Genomic DNA, 23362 nt, shown 5'->3' on the forward strand with positions numbered 1-23362 from the left:
TATTTAATCCTTTATCATAGGTTAAATCATTCTCCAACAGTAGAGCAGGATTTAACTTTTAAGGATAATCAGGAATAAAGGATAACACTAAAGGAAAAGGTTATCCTTAAAATTTTAAAGATGACATTAAAAGGAAAAAGTTAATCTTTAAGAAAAATTCTTTTAAAGATAACACTAAACGGAAAAAAGTTATCCTTAAAGGAAAATTATTTTTCCTTTTAACGATAACACTTTTAAGTTATCCTGAAAAAAGTCTTTAAGGATAACAATCAAACGAAACAGTTATCCTGAAAAAGCCTTTAAGGATAATAACACTAGCATGAAATATTTCTTTAAGGATAAGATAACAGTAAAAGGAAAAAATTTTATCCTTAAACAAAAAATAAGGATAACACTAAAATAAAAGTTATCATTAAAGGATAATTTTAAGGATAACAAGAAAGAGAAAAGGTCATCACCCTGAAAGGAAAATGCCTTGAAGAATAACACTGAAAGGAAAAAAAGTCACATAACTTAAATACTGAATTCGAAATCTTACTAAGACGAGAATGAACAGATAGAATTAGAATAAGAGAAATAAAGATAAGAGACACGGAAACAAATGGATGAATAAACAAGAAAACGAAAGTGGGATCAAGAAAGAACGAAACAGTCAAGGAAAAAATAAGAAAACCAGACACATTCCATACTTGAGTCTCCTTTTGGGTGCCCACAAGGCAAGCAATGCTATCACAAACTCAACACCTGCTGGTGTGGTCGGCAGGCTGGTGATGTATTTTTGTTTATTGTAACTGGAGGCCACTGTGACTAAGTTCTCCTCGGTTACCACATTAACAGGTCAAAGTAACTACGAACTGAGCCAAGTGAGAGGACAAAAAAAAAAAAAAAAAAAAAAATCTTTACAAGTGAATTGAATGAAAATCGCAGTTTAAATAATATTTTTTTAAAATATCAACAATGATCATAAGACAATTATTGATAAAACACAAGTTGCTCTCAAAGAAGACTACAGGAAGCCTCGGCACTTCATACATTGTTTTATGAATCCAGTCATGCTATTTAATGAAAACAAACCACAAGTTTTGATTATCTAACAAGCCATGAATCTGTTTCAGATACTAATCAACTACAGGTATTTATTGACTTAGCATCCAACTATTCCCCTTCATGTTGGAAATTCTTTGGCAGATGATAATAAAGAAACTTGGAGTTGAAAAACTACAGATAATGGTCCGTGATGACATTGCAACTATCTTATTGACTTTACAACATTGCAAATTTACTAAAGTGGAACAAGAAATGGAAACATCATCTAAGATGTAATAAAACCTGCAACAATTTCCACAGCGAGACATTTCTAATATAAATAAACAGACAATCCTTAAAGCAAGTAACCATAGAAAAATGTTTCTCTGTTCTCTCAATTATATAAGACGTTATTTTGTATAAAAATATTCTTAAATTCATTAGAAGAAAAAAAAATTAAAAACACTAACAAAAATAACACAAGTATTACATTAATTTTCACCATAATTTGTAATAAAAAATCTTTAATAAGTTATTATGTACAAAATAAATTTCTGAGTGATAAATATACATTCAGCATTTAGTGGTAGAAAATGCCATTAATAAGAAAGACTTTTAGTTAGTGCTGTACTGTTTGTTAATTAATATACAACAAAATTTATGGTAATTTTTAATAAAACGAATGGCAAAAATTTAAGATTGACTAAAAGCGATAATCACTACTTAATTGTATTAATTTTAGATTTATTAGTTGACTTTATTTTTCGCGAACGTGAACTAACTATTGTTGATGAAATTCTCATTGTTTGGGTCGCGCGATTTGCATATAAACCAAAAAAGTACATTTCTTTAGCATTGTTGGATCTCTAGCTTGCATTTTAAGCACAAAAACAAAATATACAGTATATATTCCTTTGTTGAAATACTCATTATTGGATCGCGAGATTTTGCTTTTCTTTCTTTCTTTTTTTTTTTTTTTTTTAACAAAATGCACGTTTCACTGAAATCAACAATCGACTAGTGACATACTGAATTGTAGATTTCACTTGAACTCATATTTCTGTGTGTTCAAATAATCATTATTGGATCACGAGGTTTTCCTTTTCGGAAACAAAATGTACATTTCACTGAAATCAACATTGACCGGTGACATACTGAAATGTACATTTCGCTCCATTAAAAGCCATTTCTAATGCAGCGCGTAGTGAATTGGCTATTATTAACATGCTTTGCAATAAATAAAATATTAGTAGCCATTTCAATTGAAAGAATCATTTTAACAATAGTGAGGGTTACGGGCTGCGATCAAGCGGGCAGGTAAAAAGTCTTAAACGCCCTACCTGGTCACAGTGGTATATACAGAAGGAACACACTGGGTGTCGCTCTTCCCCCCGCCTGGGCAAGTAGTGGGTAATAGTTCGTTGCGGCTTTCCAGGAGCTCTGACAGCAGCAGACAGGGTTGGTTGTGTACAGCTAGACAATGTACACGGCTAGGAATGGCGACCGTGACTATCGGAAGGTTGCACCCGTAGCGTCCGTGACACAGCTGCACGCAAATAGGTGCATTGCTTCCACTGCCCCTCTCTCCCCATTGGGAGCACAGTTACCGGGATCCCGCCCGAGCTTCCGCGCGGCAGCCAATCGCTTCCTAGCATGAGCCACCGCTTCTATCGGTTGCGGTTCTTGGCTAATTGCCAAGTGCGAAAGTTGTCCGACGGCGGATGGCCCCGTTGCACGCGCAGAGAGGAGGTAAACAGTAGTGGCTGCCGGAGATCGGGGGGAAGGCACATCGGAGACGCCCAGTCCGCGTTCTGACTGGCGCTTCTTGCTACCTAGGCAACCGAACGGAAGGTAAGTCGGGGTGGGGTGATGGCGAACCGCAGTTCCTCCTCGAGTGAGGTGCGGGGCTTTTGTGAGAGATGCGTTTTCGGTGTGGCTACCGGACTTCCCCCATTGAACACCACAGTGAACCGGGCGGCACAGTGCAAGTGAGTCCCACACACCCTATTTTATTCATTTCGGTTAATTATTGAACCATCTTTGATTGGGGGGACGGGGGGAGCTGAAATGTGAGTCTGATGATTGGAAAATTGATTTTAAATTTTCAAAGGAAAAATCTATCAACCCACCTCTCCCCTCTTTGGAGAAATACGTATATTATAATGTTAGTATTAAGGGAAAATTAATTTATTTTTCGTGGGGGTGATATGAACTGGGGGCTCATCCGAATGACTTCTGGGATAGGATGGTATTTCCGATTCAACGTTACCGTTTAACCATCTGTTTATTTATAATGTTTGAAAGTTAGAGAAACAAATTTATTTGAAGGTTCTACGTCACAAAAATTAATTGTTTACGTCATACTTGATAGAAACTGTAGTATTTTTGTTACTCCATCGGACTGTGATTGAATCTGTATTTAATTGTTCCGGCTGTTTTCAGTGATTTCAATTTCTCTCACCAGGTGGCTCATTTATCGGTCTAGCTGATATGTCAGAATCAGAAGAATGTTTAGGCAAATCAAGGCAACTGCAAGCCGAATAATATATTCTCATAAATTTTAGAAAATATTTAAAGGTTTTTCTATATCTGACTATAAAATATAATCGGATTTATAATTTTCCTAGTAACTGTTAAATAAATTAATTCATATCACTTTTACAAAATTTAAAACGCTTGTCAAATCAACGATACCAATTCGTTATTTCAATAAGTTCCCTTGTTTCATATTTTGCCACTTAACGTGAAGTTTTATGTTATCAAATACGAGTCCTATATGAAAGAGAGAACATCACTGCCATCTAGTGGAAAAGTTGTGATGTGAATAGTATACTTTTCTATTTAATAGTACTGCATTTGTTTTGTGTGATAAATTCTTAGTAGAGATTATTAAAAAAGAACAAGTTGTTTTAAACTATTCAATTCTTTTTACATATAAATAACATCCAGTACAAGCCTTCATAAATCTAATATTGTAGTCGTATGGAAAAAAGCTTTTTTCCTAATATCGCAGCCTTCAATAGGAAGCCACTTGGCTGCCTGCAGTTTCTCCTCTTGTGCAATAAAAGTGCTCATAGCGAGACAGCGCAAGGCTTTACTGAATTTAGAAGCTCATTTGCTGGACTAATTAACTCAGTAATGGCACGAGCTTCTGCTGTGTGTGCTCTTGTTCTCTCTCTCTCTTGTTCTATCTCTTCTCGTCGTTCATTAGTCACCGGGGATGGTCGACTTGCGCGTGAAGTGCTAATGACGGGTTGGGAACTTGGCACTAATTACGTAACTACGGTTAGCCACTTCGTTACATAGTGCTAGATGCCGAATAAAGACCGTAAATTATTCCCGAACACGACACACACACAAAAGTACGTATACATACAACGCGATTGCAACGCCCCCATGGGGTTGTGTGTGTGTGTGTGTAAATACAATTCATTATAATTATTCCGATGGATTTTCACTTTCTTTATTTATAGAGAATTCGTTTACAAAATTAAAACTCAGTGATGTCATCAAGCGATGACAATGCCCTCTGGTGTGATTAAGATACTTTACTTATACTTGTATGGAACTTAATTGATTTTTTTCATCTTTAAACTTTTTTATTTATACGAAAGTCATCGCAGCGCCACCTTGTGTAAAATTATGTAGTTGCTAATTGTTAGAAGGGGTGAGAGCCCAAGTTGGGTACGCATGCGTGCTTGGACAGATGACAAACATTTTATTATATTTAATTCTGAATTTTTTTTATTTATATTTATTTATATTAGAATAAACAAACCAGTTGTTTTCAGAGGAATAGATATGTCGAGCCTGCATGTTATGCGCAAATATATGTTCTCCTAAAACAAGAAAGGTCCATAACAAGTAGGGTATATAATAAAATATATATAATAATGTAAGGTCCACGTCTATGCCTTAGAGAAGTATTGTTCCTATAGTTAGTTGCCATGGTAACAGCTTGTCGCTAAGTTCTGTATAAACTCTTAATATCAGATATCAATCAGCTGATGACAAAATTATCACAGGGAGAGCACACAGACAGACAGGTGTCCCTTGTTAAAATGCACTTACTGATAAGAGTCGAAGGGTGGCCAGGGGGCCCTCTTTATCTCGAGAAGCCAGCAAAGTGGGACGAAAGAGTACAGAAATCATGTCAGATAAATACCTTTCTGTATCGCTAGGAAGTAGTCCTATTTACTGCTTTTAAATGTAGTCATTATACTCAAATCTGTGTGAAAAATGTTCGCCCAAATTGACATGTTAATGTATGCTCTAAATATATTTTGGTTTTACTGCAGAATATAATCACAGTCGGCTGCAAAATCCATTGTTGTTGAACGCGTTGTAATGAAATTAACAATCTCTGCAAACATCTATTGTTGTAAGCTTGCGTGGTGATGAAATAAACAATTAAAGTTTGCTGACGTCAGACAATAATCAGAAATGCCTAACAGAATGCATTACAGTTAGATATCCTTTATAGTTCGCAACTGTTTAACATCATTATAGTTAGGCAGATAGCACCGTACTGATAGACATATTAACTAAGGTCATGACACTTTTTTGTTCGAATGGAAAAGTGTGAAAATGGAAATATTCCATAAAACTTATTTCATACATTGATCTGATTAAAATTGTATCAACACCGTTTTAAAATTCTTCTATTTAATTGTTTAAAATAACGACAGCTATTTGTCCATCAAATATTCTGATACAGTTAGCAATTTATAAAGAAAAATAGCCTACTGAAATATTTAACACACTTAAAATTAAATCGTAATTAATTTAAATAATTATAATTACTTCTTGTAATATAAGTAAACTCGTGAAAAGCTTGCTTGCAATGAATTGTTAGTTATAGCTGTTTGGCGTTATGGCCAAAAGAACTACGGTTATGAAACTTTATGCATTTTAATTGCTTGTGTTCTGCAGGATGGGAAAAAAACTACTAAAAAACTTAGTATGAAACCAACTAACTCGCCTTCAATTGAAAAACCTAATCAAGGTTTTCCATCCTAATGTTAATAGCTGTTTATGTTCGGAACTATTGGAGTAAACTCGCTTCACAAAGATACAGCACTAATCATAAACTATGGAAAAAGTTGCCCTCATAAAGAAATTCAGTTATAAATTTAAATAGTACTAATACGTAAAAATAATTTAACTTTCGATTTTCATTTATAACTATTAAATTAAATTAAATAAAGCCAATGAAGTTCTAACTGAGGCTCGGCTATTGCTGTTACCCTCTTGCCATGATCGGAGCTTTAATAAACCCCTTATCCCTACACTGTCCTCTACAGATAACGGGGAAGATGAAAAGCATTCTTGCTTCGCCCCTTTAAGCCAATCCTTATAAGGATGGTAGTTGTCTGGAAAATTTTCAAATCATATAAATACAAAAAGTGGGGAAGAATGAATAGGAACGAGAGAATAAATCAGTCAAGCTTTTCTATTACTACATAATCTTGGCGTAGATATGTTACGCATTCAAAACAAAGTAATAATTTTGTCTTGTATACCTTAGAAAAGTCATTCTGGTGTTCAGTTACGTTTACTAGTGCTAGTAATTATTCTTTAGTACAATGTTAAAAGAATTCTCTTCTTTTTATCAAACATAATGGAAAGATCTTCCACGTACGGAAGATCGACTATGGATATACTTTTAGGGCCCAACACTAATATGCTAATCTTGTGCAGTTAACAAGATTCAGTCAGCACGAGTGGATAAGGATGAGATTCCAAATAGTAGAATATTTTGCCTCTATAACTTATTCATCGGACTTCATATATTTGGGTAACGTGAAAATGGTGATTTAAGGTTAACATGCATATTTAGCCTTTATTTATTTTTCGTAGCGATAAGTTAAAGGGTTATTTTGTTTAGAAGTCTCGTCTTCCTTAAAATTAAAACATGCGATTGTACAATCTTAATTAATATACACAAGTTAGGATTACTTAATGAAATACATTAGTTGAACTTATCAAATAAACAACTAATAAATACACAAAGACGTAATTGTAAAATAGACTGACGACAACAGATGAGAGAGGTATTCGATTAATTGTTATATAGAGATTTTATATTGTAAATAAAAATGTGTTTTCTCTTGTTTAATTTTTATCAAGTACTATGTAGTAAACTCAGAGAAAAAGAATTCCTTTTGAAATTTTTGAAACGGTTATTTTGATATTTCTATTTATTCAATCAAAGCCATTATAACAATACGAAATAAATGGACTGAGCCCCTATGCTACTATTTTTAATCGAAAGTATTTATTGCCTTCTTCTACGCCTCAGCTTTTGTTCCAGTGTTAAGTAACGATGGCTTACGAGAAGAATTCGGATTGCACGTGATCTACTTTAGCGTCAGAATATCATTATTTTAAACTTCTTTTGAAAATGGGCGTTTTATATCGAAAACTCTTTCGTGACAATCTCATCGACTTCACGTGATGCAAATGACCTCCGGAAAACGATTCCTTGTATGGATGGCGATGGAATAATCCTCCATACGATTCGCATCTCTTCCCTCGTGAGACTCCTATCTCTTCACTTGAGTTAGATGGAAGTTATTTTCGGTTAGATGATGAAGGAGGTGTTTCCATTGGCTTAACCATCAGCGTAAGGAAATCAATGGGATATACGTTTATAATGATTTGATGGAAGTCCTAATCCGGTAACTGCCCTCTGGTGGACAGTCTTTAAAAGCATGGAATGTGTTTGATTTGCGTAATAAAAGTTACAAATGGATTTGAATTCTCTTAGGTGGGTGGGTATTAGACGCGACGTGTTTATTACTTTCTATCACTGGACTTAACACGAGATAGTAATAATCCAATAGGTTTCCCGTATGAAACTTGAACCGAGATGACACCCGTCGTTTTATTAACGGTGATCTTAATAAGTATTCTATCATCTGTCAGCACCCTCTTATTCTCCGGAATTCGTCACGGTGACTTCGTTTTGAAGATGTACAAGGTTTTTAGAGTTTGATATGACATTCAGGTCTATCTGGGCGTCCTCTAAAACTCCTTGAAAACAGTTAATGAAGTGGAATCGCTTCCCTATATGTCGTTTTTCTATTCGTTATATGTTGGTGATTTCCCAACTGAGCAAAAGATTTGTTTTATATTCGTTTTTACGTTAATAATCTACCATTGTGACGATGCTACAAGATACCACATACGGAAAAGTGTAATAAAAAGGAAGCAAATTGATTATGACGTCATTTCCTCTTTATCATCATTCGTTGTTGGTCATCTATTTTAATGGTTTACTGTTGTAAGATTATTGTGGAGAAAAAAATTAAAAGAACTCGAACCCACTATTAGAATGAAAAAAAAAAAGAACTTCTTACCAATCTTCAAAACGACACATTTATAAATTTTCTATTCGTTTCTAACTTCCTTAGTTTTAAACAAAGAATAATTTAGAATTTGATAGAATAGTTCTGTTTTAAAATATTAAGTTCGGGTTCAAAACTAAAATAATGCTATGAAACCATAAATTGACTCCGGTTTATCATTAGGTTGAATTGGATTGCTTTGGAATTAAAGGAGAAATAAGTAAAGCTATGAAGGCCAGTGTGTTCTCTGGTCGATTGTGTCTGTTTTGTGGAAAAAAAAACCCAAGTTCCAGGGAGGAAAAATCCAATTATCTCGTTTATCATAGGAGTGGAGAAAAAGAAAAAAAAAACCCTTGATAGGAAGAACAATAAAAAGACAGAAAGAAAGAAACTGGAAGTGCTGAGAGGGAGGAAAAGGAAAGATGAAGAAACGAGAATAGACAGAAAGAGGGAGAAACGTATTGTTTTAATGAAGAGTTGCTGGTCGATCAATACATCTGTGTCTCGTTCGCTTCGATCCCCGAATTCTGCGGAACCTCATAGTTCACCGTGCCCCACCCACTTTGCGAAACACTCCAATTTGGGCGAACCACACACACCTTTCCCCAGGTGTTTACACATGACGGAAAAGGCGCCCTCTAGGAGACGTCCTCTGTAGCGGCGGAACTTTTTTTAGGCCTAATCGTGATGCGAGCCACGATAAGCGGCCATCAGACTCGGATGTAACCTGCGGAAGAAAGGAAGCACAAGGGGATGATGTGTTGGGATGTTGGCCTAATTCCCACGCCTCCGAAGAATTTTGCTCCTGCATCCGAAGTCTCAAAAAGAATCGAGTGGCGTTCTAGGTCACTGTCTCGATGCCTGACCTGGCACCCCACCCATACGGTCGACGTCCTCATACAGAGCACATTCCCATGAACTTTGATTCATAGTGTTCGCTGTGTGTTGAATATGCACAACTCAGAGACTGCCTTCAAGGTTAAATCGCCACTTCCTACTTCCCATTGAAGACGTTTTTACACTCGGCTTCGATGTAACTGGTTCGGTCTGTCTGTCAAGTTTAGGGGATGGTAGAACGACTTTTTTTTTTTTTTTCCTGGTGCGCACCCCTTCTGTCACAAATAACAGTACACGCACGCAACATACACACACGGGAAAAGAGCCAATGAAAGTAATTCGATATATAGACATAAAGACAAATGAAGAACGTAAAAAAGCCTAAATTGATCAGACATGGAATGTCGTTTAACTCCACTGTTTTCAACAAACATTTGAGAACAGTGGAGAAATATCATAAGAAAATACCATAAACGACAAGCTAAACGATGCTTTTTACTTACAATTTCTAAAACAATCCTGTCCATTCTTACAAGTATCCAGATGAGGAAGATCTGGGTTCGAAACTCGTGTTAAACGAAATGCGAAAAACCTTTACATGAATTTCTTCAAGCGATGGTCAGTTTGCTCAGGTTTCATGCCGAGGTAGCAGAGTTTTTCCTCAGGAAAAATCGGGGTTTTTGAATTAGAGCCGAAGCAGCTAAGACTATGAGGCCAGTGTTATCTCTGTGTGTTCTGACGGTCTTTCATGGGACAAAAACACTCGAGTTTCGGAGAGAAGAATCTTCCATTTCTGTATGAGATTGACTAACTCACTTTTCATTGAAAAATCCTTAATAAAAGGGTTATCTGGAAGAACAGGATCTCAACGTCGACCTCCTTCCCAGCCAACAAACTTTGGCAGAAACCACCCAGCCACTGAGGCGTCAGAAGATGAAGCAAAGGAGGGGGAGAAAAGTAAGAAGTGATTGATTGCTTGATTGGGTGACATTAAAAGAACAAGCACAGAAAAAATGGAGATAAAAAAAGCGATAGATAAAATGATGGTAAGAAGGATTTTTCCATTGTCTTGACCCGAACTGATTTTGCCCTCGCTACTAATTCAAACTTTTGTACCGCTGATATTCGTCGACTACTTTTTTTCAATTTTCTTTTCTTTTTTTTCCTATTTTAAAACTCATTAACAACGGACATGCGCATTATCTCCCGCGTGTCTTCTGCAAACAGAAAGGTGTGTCCTTCATCCAGATGGTCGGTAGTGAACGCCCATGATTAAAGTCTTAATATTTAATTGAAGGAAAAACTTCACTGAGGAAGTTAGTTACAGTTTTTTTTTTCTTTTTTTTTTTTCTCTTCTCCTTAACCACCCCCCTGCAAGGAAGGAGTAGTGAGCGACAACTTTATCAGTCTCATCTAGCGTTTATTAGCGACTTGGCGGAGAATATCTCACTGCTTTGACATTTTACCAGCCTTTGAATTACTTCCATGACATCGTTGCACCTGCAGCTTCTAAAAACTCCACACACACACACACACACACACACACTTTTTTTACACTCGCAAAAAAAAAGTCGTCGCTAGATGACGCTATTAATTATAAAATGCAAAGTAATGGGACTGGCTGTTTAACTGAGAACAGGTATTAGTTCACACGGAATCCAAAAACTTGATTACCCAGGTAACTCCCAAAACCCTTAAAAAAAAAAAAAAAGTTTCTCAACCTACCCCGAGTTATAAATTTTATAAAAAAGGTGGGTTCAATTCTTGTCCTGACGCGACTGATCCTTATAAGGACTTTTTCATATAGAGGGAAGTTAGCCGATTTCATATTGAAGTAGCAATTTTTTCCGCTGAACACAATCAAAGCGGGTTTTTCCTCAGGCAAGATAATAACCTCACAATCTTTTATCTTTCTGCAAAACATGCATCAATTAGGATTTTTCCACGAGTAAAACAGGAAATCTAACAATCAGATAGGGATTTTTCCTCCCGAAAAGCAGACCAACCATTCAGAGAACCAGGCTTTAACATACAAAAATACAGTACAGAGCAGGGGTTCCCAAACTGTGTTCCGCGAGAAGTTCTCCTTGAATTTGTCATTTTAGTTTTCTAAGCATTTTTCATGAATAAATATTTTACAGTGGAAATATTCTGAAGAGAATAATATTCGAGAATATGTCGAATAGCTCACACTCAGAACGCCTAATAACATCTGTGGATCATTAATTTTCACACATCGAAACCTTTCAACAATCGGGAAAGGGGATACCGCTGTTTATGATCGGTCATAAAAATTGCCTGTAAGCGGATTATAACAATGGGCGGCGTATCCTCTGTTCTCAAAACTGAAAGAAATGACATCTGTGTTGCAAATGTTAGTGACCAATCAAGGAAGTATAAAGAAAATTTTTCCACTGAAATTGAAGATCAAGGTAGTAGTCTGTATCCGGTTCTCAGATCTAGTAATACGGAATACTTTCTTCGCAAGTTCGTATTGCAGTGTGTAAGTGCTTGTTCTGAAACCGGAGTGCCGTGATTTTTTTAAAAGTAATGGGAATACAGATTTAAATTCTAATACGAATAAGAGACAAAGCATTTTGTTTAATTTTGGTGTTAATAAATCTCTTATTGAAGGTGTTTGTGACGGAAAAGATAGTAATTCATCCATCTCCAGTCTACAAAGCGATCTCCAGGATGTACAAAAGGAGGGGAAATCTACCAGCACACACGAGAAAAAGTCTGTATTCACTCTTAAGTACTTATAATAATATTATAAATTTTTGGTGATCAGAATGGGATATGTCAATGAAAATCAGCATAAATTAATTTAATGATGTTTATGTTTAATTAATTATTAATTAATAATCAATTATTAATTAATAATAAAAATCAGCTAAAATAACAATTGATTATTAATTAATACATTACAAAATAACCAAGGTGTTCCGTGAAAATTTCAGGATTTGTGAAGTGTTCCGTCGTAGAAAAAGTTTGGGTAACCCTGTTCTGAGGGATGATTCTCCCCCCCCCCTTTACTTCTATATGAGACAGACTAACTCACTATTTTATTGAAAAGATCAGAAAAAATGTTCCTCACATCATAAACGGGATTCAAATTCGATTCTCTTCAACCAAAGGGCTCGTCTATACCAACTAAGCTACGGAGACTCTGTGGAGCGTGGATATGTGACGTTCTGGTATCAATCTGGTATTTTGTACCAACAGAAGACTGTCTTCGCTGCGCAGAAGATATCGGATTAATTCTTGAAATTACAATTTCGTTTTCTTTCAGTGATTTCCCTTTCCACTTTATATCGAGTCCTTAATAACTACACAAGTGCCTCAATTCTAACACAACAAAATATTCTTGGTTGATTTCATGAATGCTAACCGCTAACCCGATAATATATGCGCGCACATACATTATCGACCCCACACGGAGATGTTACTTCAGAGCCGGATCAACTTCCATGACTTTCGATTCGGAGTCAGTTTAACAGATTGGATCGAAAGTCATGAACGTTGACTGTTTAGTCAAGTACTGATACGCAAGTTTAGGGACTTTGCTTATTACGTGAATTATTATGGAACCAAATTGGGCCAATTATAACTCCAGTTTTAAGTCGAATATCACCAGTCCGTTCTCTTTTCATTCAACAGAAGTATCTAATAGAAATATTACGAAATGGAAAAACTTGAAATCCAGATCATAAAGAAAATAAAAACCAACTAACCAACCCCCGCCCTTTTTTTTTGTTTTCGTCCTACACAGACACTTGCATAAGTTTGCATCGTTTAAACCTTTCCGATTCAAAATGAGTTTCGTATGCTGTTTATTACCGAACGTGAGCATCTTCAACGATGACGTTGAAGATGACGTCACAATTTCTATAGAAACCGAACAAAATGGAGAATGAGATAGAAGACAGTAACATGCAGCAGACATCACTAAACATAGCATTGAACCAATTTTAACCCTTTTATTTTAAGATTATTTTATCTATTTCATATAAGAATTAATTATATTAAAAAATTTATTTGTTAAAAAAAAAAGGCCAAGTGCTAAGAAAGCAAAGACTGATTATAATTTAGAAGTAACTACTTGCTGAAATATAAATGTAAAAGAAATAGTCTTTAAAAAAAAGACAACAGCTTGGCATTGATAAGGATTACGATAGACTGAAATCCGGAATGGGTTTTTGAATATATAATCGCATAATAGTGTCTGTAAAAATCTATAAGATATTGCGCGTTTAATGTTGTGTAATCATTTCTATTTTAATTGGTTAATAACAGATTGGATGCGAGTTTCCATGGTATTGAATTGCCAAGTCAACTAATTTTGCTTCCTTTAAGTTCACAGAGGACAATGAATTTTAATTGTTTCAATATTCGCTTAAAATTTAGCCTTAAGGAACTGTTTAGGTCGATTTCATAAGTCAGATACTTTGTCATCAATCCAACAATGTACTTCATCTATCTGGTCACGTGGCCTATTAGTAGAACCGCGAAATCCATTTGGAACTAACAACCACAGGTGGCGTTCTATCAACCGAAGCATTTCTGCTTCTCATTCGAATCCAGAAACGTTAATGAAATAAAAGCAGTGTTGGTGGTGGGTCAGCATTATGCGAAATTCATAATGACCCCTTGGTCGGACCGTTATTGACATCACTTACACAAAAACTCCGCTTCTCAACCATTCTTCCCCCGAAATAGCGTCTTGTTTAATTAACTCATCGTTCTTGAAAAAGAGACGGAAATAGGCGGCAAGTGTGCTTTTCTCTTTTCGCTCGTGCCGGGGAGACAACAGTCTTCCTAATAAAGGCACTTCACCTGAAAGGCAAACACTATCGCATTTCCGAACGTTGATCCGCTTTCGAATGGCTTGTTTGTTCTGGAGCTTAGTGGTAAGCAGTCTGAGGCGACAGGGATAACTTTTGAAAAGCAAAGCAGACTTCCCTTTGAATGTGCCGCTTTCCCCTCCCACTTTCCCACTTCTAATAGATTGCCGAACTTTAACAATGATAAGCTAAAAAGAAATCTAGGTTTTCGAAAATGACAAAAATATAATAAATTAAAAAAGAAAAAAATACGCTAATTCTGATTAGTCCATGAGCTTTAAGTTTTGTAGTTTTCCTATTGGCTATCGTCCAGAATTTAACTCGTGAAACATTACGTAACAATGTTTTCATATGTACATTTCAGTTGCATTGTTTATAATCTCAAAAGATTTTATCTCGAATAATGATATGAATCTGTAGCTCTAACGTCATTGATCTCGTGACTAAGATATGAAACAGACAGTCATGCGCGTGCAAAGAAGTTCTTCGAAATCAACAATTGTCCAGAATTCTGCGTGTTGCGCGCGCCAGCATGAAACTTGTAGATATCAGAAGCGTGCTTTTGTAGTTTTCTTATTGTTTTATTTTATTTTTTTTCGTTAATCTGATGAAACAATTCACGTGCATTTTACAGTAGATGTGTTACGTCATAGCTAGTATCAAATCTCTTTAAACAATTGGCTTATTTGATACCGAGTTTCGAATGTCAAGTATTAAAACATTATTTTATCATATTGGTTAATTTATCTTTCAACTTATCGAGTGCTAACACCAATCGGCTTTGTTGATTTTAACAAAAAGGGCAAATAGGAAACCCCCCCCCCCAGAGAAAGAGGGAAATCAACAGATTTTGCAGAAGTCTGATATTTGTAGGCGGCATTATTGAAGTCTCCTCTGTTTTCTGTCGAAATGCGTGTGCCCTTTGCCCTGTCGACTCTCCGGTGCTAAAATATAAAATGCTAGCCGACTTAGAGGTTTGTTTAAACATGCCGGCAGTTTCAACAAAGACACCGCGGATTTTTAAAGCTCGACCGTGCATCTAAAGTGCATGAAGAATTGTCGGTCGTTTTAGTGCAGTAAGTGTGCGGGTTGCTATGGTGACGGTTGCGCTAGATTTTCGTGTGTTATCAAATACATTGATTGGTAAACAGACACAAGCTGCTATTCGATACCTCCCCCCTCCCCCGTACAGCAAGGACAACCTGAAAATGTTGGTAAATGAAGAAAAAGAAACTAGCTTAAGAACAGAAAGATGTTAAAGAAAAAAAAAGTTAAAAAAAAAACAATGGAGATGTTGTTACGGTGTGAATTTGGGTTGAAAAGACAATAAAATATTCATGATTTGCTTTATTGCAATGTTGTGACTATCTAGGAGCACCCCTAACTTTGAACTAATATCCGAAAAAGCTACCAGATGGACCTAGTAGTAATATAACCCGAAATATAAGACTTTTGGATTTAAACCCAGAAAACTTCATAAGCTTTTCAATTATAATTTTATTAAAATCATTCCCTCCCCACTAAAAACAAAAAAAAAAAAAAAAATCTTGGAAAGTCCCTTAATTACCAACATCTAAATTAATTTGAGAACATATCTCGTATTCAGTACAGGAACAACTACGAAAGCAAACCCTATTTTAGTAAGAGAACTTGAGCAGTTAAAACCATCTGAGAAGAATGTATTTCCTAGAAAACTCGCAAATAGAAAAGGTCACCCATTAGTCTTTTAGGTGTGTTTTGTTTATTCTACAGCAGGTAGTTCTCTGACTTGTTAAACTACACAGAGGTGTGACGTCACCTTGGAAATGCAGACCACAAAAAAACCGTTTAGCTTGCTTATAGGATGGAAAAGAATTTGCAGTTGCACACCAAATCGTTTATGAAAAGCCGAAGTAATATTATCATCAAAGCCTCGTTTAGATGGACTAACATAATATTATTATTCGCTGAAAATTTGATTCAACGAATAATAATAATTTAACTAATTAATATACTCTAATATAATTTGCCAAGCGTTACTTAAACTACATTTTACATTGTTTTAAACATTCATTAGATAAATTTATTGTTGGGCACGCGAATCAGTTTGAAATCAACATTATTGTATATTGTTTGAAAACTATCCGATGTAGTTTAAACTCGTGACTATGAAATGAACTACTGAGCGCGTGCAATAAAATGATGAAATCAACAATAATTGTATCTCGTTTAAACATTAATATGTTAATTTCATGCAACTGAACTCGCGCCTATCAGATGAAATTGTTGATTGCGTGCAGCACGTTCTTCAAATCAACAATTGGTGCAATTTTTTGCTTGGTTAATATCGCCTGATAACTATGCGATGGTATTTCTGTTTGTTTTGTTTTGCTCTCTCTCTCTCTCTCTTCCATATGATTTATAGGGAAGGAAAGTTGGGAAGGGGGGTATGAATTTGACTTGATTTCATATCTCTAGTCTGCATTTCTTTCTCACACTGCTCTTAACCCTTCTTTAAACCATAATATCAGTCAACTTCCCGCTAATGTGATGAATCTATTTTTGTATTATTGTTCTTTCAGCCACTTCTTCCTCAAAGAAACATCAGTATTAAAAAAAAAAAAAAATGATTGATACTTGTTATTTCTAGCAGCAAAATTTATCACATCAACTCCACAATGTTGGCGATCTAAAATTAGCTTTCAGTTATCCTTCCGTTAAAGGCACCCATACACTAATTACTACAAAAAGGAGTGCAAGAAGTACAAAGAAATGGCTGCTAAAAAAAGTATTAGATTGTAACCGACTCCGTGTAGATCTACACCTGGTGAATGTAAACAATGTAATAGGTTTTACTCCATATTTTGATGTTTTTGTTCTCCGATGCTACGCATATAGTACACCAGATGGCGTGAGAAGACATCAGTCTAAAAATAGGAACCTAAAACGCATCCTGAGTCTTAAAAATAGACAGATAACAACAACAAAAAAAATCCTGTGAAGAAAAATGGTGACAGGAGACAAGACAAGACATAAGATTTTAATTTATGTAAGAGGTCTAGCATAAGTAATAACTATCTCTTTATTTATGAAGTAAAGATTTCTTATTTTTCTTCATTGCGATGTGGAAATCCGAAGGGACAGATGGGGGGGGGGGGGAATAACTTGACAAACGATCACAGGAACTGTGGTAATATAGGAGCAACGCGTCATTGGTATTCCAGTGGTATATTTACTTTGTCAATATGTACTTGGTATTCCACTCCTGCTGAACTCGAATACGAAGCTGTGCTGCCTTGTTATGAACACATCCCTTCTCTTAGGTGATCAACTGAAGCCGGAAATGAGGTTTTGTCGTGAATAAATGTCACTTTTATGACACCGTTGACAAGATTCTCGAGGTGTGTGTGTGTGTGCGTGTGTGTGCGCGAGCCCCCCCCCCATCCTGCACATACGTTTAGTGGAAAAATTATTAACAAGGTTTTTTGATAAATTAAACAATCTTATAGTCAAAAATAAACTGTACCGATCTCTATTAGAATGGAAATACAATCAGAAGATAACTGAGCATGCTCCATTAGCATCACCATGATATTGTGAATTTCGTTTTCTATGCGAGACAGTGGAAAAACAAACTGAGCATGCTCAGTTTGTTTTTTGTAGATCTAGTTAGTTACAATAAATATGGTACATTTCATGCTCAGTTTTTTTTTTTTTTTTTTTTTTTTTTTGCAGATCTATGCTTAGTTACCATAAATATGGCGCATTCCAACCTCAAATATACCGTAGTATAATATCGGATGTGTATTATTACAACAATAGCTGCTATTTTGCTTCAATTCAAACCTACTAAATAGCTCCATTAGCATGCAAAATGCACCACATACCCGTACGCAGTATTGTCTATCATTCCAATGACCTTCGGCTGTCTTGCGAGGGGTTTAAGGAAAAGGCATATCTCTCCATAATGGCAAAGCGGGGTTCTTTTTCTTTCCAACTCTGACTCCGGGGTGTCTGTAAAGCCGAAATATATACGACAGTAGCAAACTCTACATGGTGGTCACAAATTGCCATAACTACAGACAGCACACATAGCCTATAGGTGGTTTTCATACATATTAACACTCTTGGTACTTGCAGTAGCTACTAGAGGCGTTCCACCCACAGACGGGGGGCCGACCCCTCCCACCCTTCATCGTGTGCCGACAATCAGTAAAAATACATGGTGGGAGAGAATGGGATGGAACTAATATATGTAACAAGTTGCTCTAGGGAGAGGATGGGGGTGGGGGGAGGTAACGAATATTTTTTTTAGCCATTTCAAACGGCAGTTTTGTTCTCGAGCTGTTGCTAACCTCCTTGGAAAGGACATTTAGTTCTTTTTTTTTCTCTTTTTTACTAGTATTAACTCTCCTCCCCCTTCTGCTCTCCCTAAGACAAATGTTCTTACAGTTTCCTCTTAAGTATTGCGTGTCTTGTTGCTATTTCTGTTTATTGGGTTATCTTGAGCTAAAAGTTATTTCCTTGGTAAGACAGCTCTGTTGAAAGGATTAATAAAATACATTGTATTGCACTTTTAAAATGAACAGTTTAATTAACACGTGACAATTTCTATGGGCTATTTCCAAGTTCTTCACACACACAAAAAAATACCAGTTCGTTAGCATACGTTAGCCACTAATGCTATATTACGAAGGGTTCAATTACTTCCTATAGAGGTCGCTTTTGCTATAAAGAAAAGAGGGGAGAGGACAGAAATGGATGGGTCCTTGTAGGGCAAACCGTTGACAATAACGTTCCAATTGGATTTTGAAGCATTATAGTTGTTTTATTGATAAAGAGACAAAAGGTGGTGTTTGTATGTCCTATAAAACACATGTAATGCAGTTGACGTAACTGGTTGCACCCTCCCACACTGTCTTTCTAACAAGATACCCCTTCTTATTATCCCATAGAAAAAAAAAAAAAAAAGGTACGAGGCAAAAATTCATGTCCCACATCCTTATACCTTTTTAAATTACAAACATGAAGTTAATCGGTAAATACACTTCCAGTATAAAACTATTTAAACATTGATGATATGTAAGAAATAGAACTTCAATCCCTCCCCCTCATTCACAACCCATTGTTACAATCGCATTTAAAGATTCCTGAAATCGATCTTTCGAATTAACCACACTAAATCAATTGTTATTCACTTATTCTCGTGAAAATTACATTCTATTGATTGTTGTGGACTCATTTATTTGAAAATGACATTTAATTGTTGACTATCATCTGCATGAAAACTCTATTTATTGTATTATTTATACAAGAGAACAATATTAAACCGATTAATATCAATGAGTTCCCTCCTAAATCGACATCAAATTCAATTATTGTATTCTCTCTATCTTTATATATATTTAATCAAAAAGAAAATTGTATTTCGGATTATCATGTTCAATATTATTTGGTTGTTGCTACAACAAAACAATATTAAATTCAATTATTACGTTGGCTGAAATATGCAAAAGAAGTTAACCAGGGAGAAAAAATGACATTTCAGCAGTTATTACACTGTTAGGTGACGTAATATGAAAACGACATTAAACAAACTCCATAACAGCGCTTATTCAATTGTTGCTATTATTCCATTATTGTCATCTAGAAAACATTTCCATTGTTTCCTGATTCAGTCGTATGACGAACAACATTCATCCAACGATTGCAATATTCTTTCTCGTTAGACCAATTGTTAAGATACTGTCACACGAAAATGACATTAAGGCGTAATTTAATGTTAAAAAAAAAAGAATAAAAAAATCATCGTACATTAAAAGAAGTCTGGAAAGATTGCAATAATATGCGCTGACAATGACGTCATAATCGGTGTTGAAATGTAATGGTGAATTAATTGTTGGACAAGCGCAATGACCTAACTGAAGAAATGTACCAGAATGGAAGTTTACTTTTATTATTAACCTTATGGAAACCCGATAAAAGGGGGGGGGGGGGCTTCTGGTACAGTAAAAAGCAGACATTAATGAACCTATACATGATGGATTTAGAGACGGCAGACGCCCTTCTCCTCTGACAGTTTGCTTAGTTACTGGATTGTCGTCTCCCGCTAACCTTCGTCCTCTGCGAGCTCGTGGCTAGGGTCGGCGGAGACAAGTGCCAGCATGGGGTCATGTCACGGGTGGCGACAGCTCCCACAGACGCCGCCGATTACCGGCGGACTACCTGCAGTCTGATGTCATTCATCGGGCTCATAACGTACGTCGGGCAGCCGTACCTTTTGTGGTAGTGTCTTGCGTTCTCCCTCTCGCGTTTGGAAGGAGCGGCCGGAGCAGAGAAGGTCAGGCGAAAACGCGGGAGAGCCAAAAGGACTATGTTAGCACTCATTAAGCCCCTCCGACTTGCAAAAAAAGTAATAAACCCTGGAACTGAGACAGTTCGAAGGTTAGCTACCCTCTCGCTGTCTCATGCACATGCAGTTCGCATTCTTGAATTAGTATTTATGTGTAAGCAAGGTTCGACAATAAGTCAAATGACAATGACGATCAACGCATAGTTCGAAAGCTTTTTTTTTTTCATTGAGAAAAGATCAATGTTTGATGAGAATATAAAGGAAAAGGGAGAAAGAGAAATGTACATCTGAAAAAGAGGGAAAAGAAATATACAATTTCGTAACGTTTGTTTTTCTTATTTTTTGCGTGTTTCCCTTTCATGAAATAAATGCTAATGATATTTCGGGATTAGATCTCTCTCTCTCTCTCTCTCTGAACCCGTCTTCAATCGAGATTTATTTATTAAATATGATGGCTACGACACAAAGTAGAAATGTATTTGTATTAGTTTAATCTAAAGTAGCATCTTTATCGTGATAATTTTATGATAATGATAGAATATTATGATAATTTTCAGTTCATCGAAAAAACCAGCATTCAGATATCATTTCTTATAAATAATTCCAATATGCATCTTCATGACATAGTAATTATGATGTTCGATACAATTCATTGTTGCTTAACTCACATTCACCAACAATGTACGTTTCATTTGTTCGGTGTCGTCTGCTTCATCGAACTTATTATAATAATACTTCATTTTAATATTACTAAATTTTACAAATTTTAAGAAGCCAAATAGGAAAAGTACAACTGAAAAAGGGCAAAAAAAGAAATGTACAACTGAAAAAAAGTAAAAAAAAAAAAAAGAAATGCACAATTGAAAAGGAAAAAGAAAAGAAATGAACAACTGAAAAAAGGAAAAAAAGAAATGTACAATTTCGTAACGTTGAAGAAAATAGATAAAATCAAAATAATATATTTTTCTTTACTTATCGGGTCATAAGACATTGCCTTTCCAAAGTGGGTAATGACGATTTTTGTTCATAACAGCCATCGCTCATCGATACCCCCCCCCCCCTTCAAATACAGTGGTAAATACACGGTCTCAATGTCATAGCGTACCGGAAAAACAACCGGAGTGCGGAGTTCACTTGTATAACGGGTGTTGTTCAAATTATTGGTTTCCGAAAGAAATTCTTGGTCGAGATTAATTGTTGTGACCTTGTATCGTCCTTATTGCACACACGCGCACACACGCACACACTGAAATGTGTTATGGTAGAGAATTACAACATGTCAAAGTAAGACAGAGAGAAAGAACGAAAAAGGGAATGAGTGGTAGAAAGAAACACAGCCGAAACGGAATCTTATAAATTACCCAGCCAATTACGGGTGATTCTACCATATGATTGGACCTACACACCTGGTGAAACTGCAAAAAGCGTTTTGTGGCGGTGATCAGTCTTTGCCGTAGCAGGCCACCGAAGTTCCAGAACTGTAACGCCTATAGGAGTGACAGGCCCGACTCTGTGCTCTCCCTCTCTTTCTTTCTGGTGCGTCACCCAAAAAGGAGATTAATGACTTAGGACCAGACCAGCAGTGTTGTTGCTGTTATCTGTCACCTGGATTTACCTTCTGGCCGTGTGACAGCCTGCTATCGATGTTTCCGTAGAATTACGGATATTTACGTACACATTAAAGGCCGTTTTATCTTCCTGCTTTTTGACAGAGTTGTCAGTGACACCTGGTGACAACTAGTCTCTTCATAACTGGGCAAAGAACGCGTTTATTTGCTGGTAAAAAAAATAAATTAAAGACTTGCGTTGTTTTTTTCTCTTATTGCAGGCAGTGATCGTCTGATTAATAGAAATAGACAAGGTTAATTAGATAACAAAGCGTTGATTTCATTGTTAAATAATGCATCTATTTCATTAGTTAATAATCCATCTGTTTCAACTGCGATTGTTGAATTATGATGAATGTAATCAACAATGTGTCAATTTCATCAATGATAATTTGGTTTTCTTTAACGCCGATTGTTGAAGGGTAATCAATGTAATCAACAATGTGTCGATTTCATTTAACAATGTGTCGATTTCATCAATGATAATTTGGTTTTCTTTAACGCTGATTGTTGAAGGAATGATCAATGTAATCAACAATGTGTCGATTTCATTTAACAATGTGTGGATTTCATCATGATACTTTGGTTTTCTTTAACGTCGATTTTTGAAAGATGATGAATGGCATCAACAATGTGTCGATGAAATTGACACATTTAACAATGTGTCAATTTCATCAATGATTATTTGTCTTTTTTCCACAGCAATTGTTGAAAGATAAATAAATGAATTTGTCTATCTTTGGGCGTAATATATACTACAAATAATGCTTACATTTAGAATAATGATGCAAAACCAGAATGACACGTGAGCCTATACTACCGGTTCTTTACTCTGATTAGTTGATTTGCCTGTCTGGACACAAGGAGGAGAAATGAAGAGGGCCGGCATTTCTTGACAATTGTTCCGTCCCAACTCCTGTTCATCGCCGAAGCTATTCCAGCCTGTCTTTCCTGTTGCCTTTCTGACACTTCAAGGAGTTGCTCATGTCGAGTTTCATCTGTGGCCAGCAAAGTGTTAGCCTTCCGTGTGTCAGCACACTTTAGGCCTAATCAAGCCGGTGTCAGTTACGCGTCTATCCGTGATCTGCTAACCACAGTGTACGTCACGCGCTCACAACAATGTCGGATCTTCACTCCGGTGGACATTCGTGATAGACAAGATCTCCCGCCGACTTGGGGGTTTGTCAGCGATATTACATGACATTCTATAATTGAAATTCGTATCTTAAGAAGGCCGAGAGAACGGGAGGGGGGGTAACAAGGGATCGACAGTAGAGTGGAGAGGTTAAAAGTCGAAAAAGTTCCCTCAGAAGAAAACTCAGAAAATAATTTCATTGAATTTTCTTTCGAAGTGTCATTTCCTACCCC

The 23362-nt window shown here is 36.1% G+C and overlaps 1 protein-coding gene and 1 long non-coding RNA gene across 2 annotated transcripts in view; one reads left to right on the forward strand and one right to left on the reverse strand.

Annotated features, from left to right (window-relative positions):
- Positions 1–2553, reverse strand: part of LOC150098803 (uncharacterized) — a 124433-nt gene extending 121880 nt beyond the window's left edge. Inside the window, exon 1 of the mRNA XM_090404572.1 lies at positions 2367–2553. The gene's annotated coding sequence lies outside the window, so the exon portion shown is untranslated. The remainder of the gene's footprint in view (positions 1–2366) is intronic.
- A 345-nt stretch (positions 2554–2898) lies between these two features.
- Positions 2899–23362, forward strand: part of LOC150098804 (uncharacterized) — a 37941-nt gene continuing 17477 nt past the window's right edge. Inside the window, exon 1 of the long non-coding RNA XR_016549541.1 lies at positions 2899–3014. This is a non-coding gene — a long non-coding RNA (uncharacterized LOC150098804). The remainder of the gene's footprint in view (positions 3015–23362) is intronic.

The sequence above is a fragment of the Typopeltis vanoorti genome, chromosome 15 (assembly GCF_054136105.1).
Source record: "Typopeltis vanoorti isolate ZY-2024b chromosome 15, IOZ_Tvanoo_1.0, whole genome shotgun sequence".
Taxonomy (NCBI): Eukaryota; Metazoa; Arthropoda; class Arachnida; order Uropygi; family Thelyphonidae; genus Typopeltis; species Typopeltis vanoorti.